At 43.1% G+C, this 3,761-nt stretch overlaps 1 protein-coding gene across 1 annotated transcript in view; it reads left to right on the plus strand.

Annotated features, from left to right (window-relative positions):
- Nucleotides 1-3,156: 3,156 nt before the first annotated feature.
- Nucleotides 3,157-3,761, plus strand: part of LOC125013685 (teashirt homolog 2) — a 39,024-nt gene continuing 38,419 nt past the window's right edge. Inside the window, exon 1 of the mRNA XM_047594557.1 lies at nt 3,157-3,761. This exon is cut by the window's right edge and continues 713 nt beyond it. The gene's annotated coding sequence lies outside the window, so the exon portion shown is untranslated.

The following is a 3,761-nucleotide window of genomic DNA, read 5'->3' on the forward strand; positions in this document are numbered from 1 at the left end:
TCGTTAGTTTCATAAGGAGATAGATCGGAAATATAGAAACAGGTTTGCACATTTTGTCAGTGAGAAACATGGCTAAAAATGTCTGCTTCAGGACATCTATGATAAAAGGTTAACGTCTGTGATTTTTGCTTCTTTTGTTCGGGAGGAATGGTGCAGAATTAGCCTTCGTTTGCTGTCATGTCGCAGAGTTCCCGATGAATGTCGTCTGGTATTAAAGGTGGAGTCTGACTCAACAGTCAGGCAAACATCTCCCTACGTGCAGCGCTCTGTGAGAAGCTCGGCCTCTCAAATTCACGGACGGGCATCACCGAGGCCACGACACTAATGAGAGAAAATGAACAACAACACAGTGAGTGTTGCAGAGGGGAGATGTGTTGGTAGTCACATATCCCATCACTCCTTACCTACTGTTGGCTAGGCTAGCCAGCTGGCGTCTTTTTGCTAGTTGCCACCGATAGCTGACTGCTAGCCTGCTGTTCGGTTTTTCAGGTAGACTGGGCTTCTAAATGTGTTTTTCCTTGGATCTTGGCCGAAGGGATTGTAACATCTTATCCTGTATAATGATGACTGTGTAGTGTGTGTTAGGAAAGAGTTGCTGTTGCTGTTGCTAAAATGTAGAAAGACACAGCTAATTGCTGATCTAACTTCTGATCTTTTTATTTCAGGCGGCGTCATGGCCGCCTCTCCTTCTTGGGGTTCAGCATCATGGTTGGTTTGTTTCTTGGTTCATTTGGGTTAAGCGCCACCGAAAGGGTGCGTCGCCCCTTTTTGTCTATCGTATCATTAGGACTGCTCGGTGGTCAGCGACTGTCACGGCCTTCTGCTGGCACATCCCTTTTAGACGATTTCAGTCTGGTTACAAACCACCCAGATAGTTCTATTAAACTCCAGTAAATCTTAAACCTGTTTTTTTCTGGATTGTTGGGGCTGGTAGTTAGCTACAGATCTAGACATCCATGTGAAACAATGCTTTTTTGCTTCTATAGATGATCTTAACCAGAGCCGACCAAAACAACAAGCTGAAAGAGGCTAAAATGCTCCACCGGGGCTGAAATTGGGGGATAATTCCCCTGTTATATTCTGTTTGATCTATGTTGTTCATATTTTAATTAATTTGCTACATGCTTCTGAGTACTGCTGACTTTGAAGACAAAGTGACAGTGATTAATGTTAAACGGATTAAAGATTAGATGTCTACAGTAGCAGCAGATTCCTAATGATGTACAGTTTAGTGAAACCTTGAGATTCAGACACTGATGTCTGACATCTGAAACTCCTGATAACTGCCTGTCCTGCACTTTTATCCTAGCTGTACACTGACTATATGTGACACACAAAATTCAAGGTTCACCTCAAACCGGACTCCAAAAACAGCGTTTGTCAACCCCTGAACGCCCCACAATAGACTCTGAAGATGAATCGAAGTTTCTCACAGCAAAAATGATGAGAGGTCAGAACTCCGGCGGCCGTCAAAAGACACTTTCTGGAGCGGCTCGGTTGACAATAAATAAAAAGGCTGATTTTGTTGACACTCCAGAAGTGACTTCAGAGGAATGTGGGCACATTTTCTGCATCGGAGCGGGCTGGACGTCCGGCGTACATGGGTGTAAGAGCTCGAGCAAACATTCAAGGAATGCACAAAGCCTGCTTCTTTGTCAGAGAAGCCACTCCGCTTCCCGATGAGACGGGAGATAAAAGAATTACTTATCTGATTTCAGGCACTGGAAAACATCGGCTTATGTAACTGGGAAGATTTCCAATTTATGTTTTATAAGCGATTCAAAAAACACTTTTCCTAACACTGTCGTCAAATGCCGGTCAGTGTGAGCAGTCATTAATTAAGTTTTGTTGTCTACTTTCGCAGCGTGCACGCCGCGTATTTACTTCCACGCAGCAACGAGAGCCACAGGTGGCTCTATAAAAGCCCTAACAAGATATATGTTTGTCATAGTGGCAGATCACACTTAAGTGAAATCTGTTGAAGTTGTATCCTGGAAAATCCTCGAGCAGCCAGGTATGAGAGTTGCAGCCATGTGAGGGAGGAAGAGCTCATCAAGACTTAGTGGATGACAGGATCCACCATCTGCACGCTGACACTGACGCATGAATCGTGCGTAAAAAAAAAAAAAAAGTTTTAAGCACAGGCGCTGATCAGAAACTTTGTTTCTTTTTAAAGCTCGGCGAACGGAGGCGTGGCGAGGCGGGTGACGTAAGGCAGGAGTGGGTGTGAACGGCGGCAGGGGAGCGAGCGAGCGAGGCCTTTCTGGGAGAGATAAGGTTAGCTGTTGTTGTTGGCGCTGGTGGTGGTGGTGGGCGCTGGTGTAACGACTGTCACAGCGCACACATGCTTTGTGTACACACGGGGTGTTAAGAGCTGTCAGGCAGGTATGGCTCAGGCTTGATCTGAGCCGTGATTGATCGCGCAGGTTCAGGTGGAGTTCACAGGAGGTCTCTGGTATCGCTGGCAAAATGAGTGACAGACACAAAATAGGGTGATGGAATATTATCAGGAAGCCATTTGTAATGCGGGGCGAGCCTGGATCTCTAAGGGGTGTTGTCTCTCTGAAATGAAGTCATCCATCACCTCAGCTTCATATTTGATTAGGTCATGAGTGGCTTTTTAAGAGAAAGAGAGGCTTTTGTGTTGTTCTCTTCAGTGAAATGACCAGCGGTGCAGGCTAGCAGGGTAACATGTATTCAAAAGAAATATATCACAACATAAAAAGTACAGTAGTCTCTTTGAAAAGCGCGGCAACATAAGAGAAATACTTTGTTGCTTTCAAGAGCTGAGATTAAACTAGAGAGAAATGCCAAACAAACCCTAATGTCATCTTTGCAATTCTGATGAGTTGTTGCCTTTGTTTCTTTTAATTAACAGTTGTATTATTTTTGAGTATTTGTCAGAGAAACCAGGAGTTTACCGACGGTAATGTTGACATTTTTCAAAATTTTTTGACATCTTACAGATGAAACCACTAATCCGTAGTGGGAAGTCATCAAGTACTGCACTTTTTTTTATTATTATTATTTATTTGAGACATTCTGTGATTTTCTGTCCATGGTGTGGCATTTTCACTTAAATTAAAGGTCCTTCTTTCATGAAAACAATTCGCAGATTAACTGATGATGAAAACAATCCTAAATTAAAACCCTAGACTGAATAAGTGATCGTACTTTATTAGTTGGATTGATGCTTTTAATTTGTAGGCACCATCAAAAGAGGAAGTCATCAGAGAGCAGAGAAGCCAAAAGGTTCAAACTCAATGTGACTGAATGTGTTGTTAAGATCTTAATGCGGATATAAGGTGTGTTTTGAATGTTTGTGTTGTATTTAAGTCTCATTTTGGGATACTATGTCACAAGATTAACTGCCACAAATGTCATCAGATTACATAAAATGCAATTCAGTAGATTGCATTTTAAAAGCAACTTTGTAAAACGTAAAAAAAAAAAAAAAAAAACAATCAGGCCACCCTCACTGCCTTCACAGTGGAAGGCACGTTTTGTTGAAAACTACTTTTGTGTGTTTTGATACTTGTGGAAACATCTGATGAGCAGGTAGAAGCCGTTTTTAAGCCAACGCGGTCATTCTCACTGCGGAGCGTGCCATTCAGCCGCACCAAAACAACGAGTGCAGCGGTTCATTCATATCTGCTGGAAATCTCACAAACTTGCCTTTCATCCGGCCGAGCAAGGCGGAAGCTGGTGGAAGAAAGGCTCTAAAAACGAGACAAAACTGCAGGAAAAAGGCACCGAGCACG

Source organism: Mugil cephalus, chromosome 1, assembly GCF_022458985.1.
Source record: "Mugil cephalus isolate CIBA_MC_2020 chromosome 1, CIBA_Mcephalus_1.1, whole genome shotgun sequence".
Classification (NCBI taxonomy): domain Eukaryota; kingdom Metazoa; phylum Chordata; class Actinopteri; order Mugiliformes; family Mugilidae; genus Mugil; species Mugil cephalus.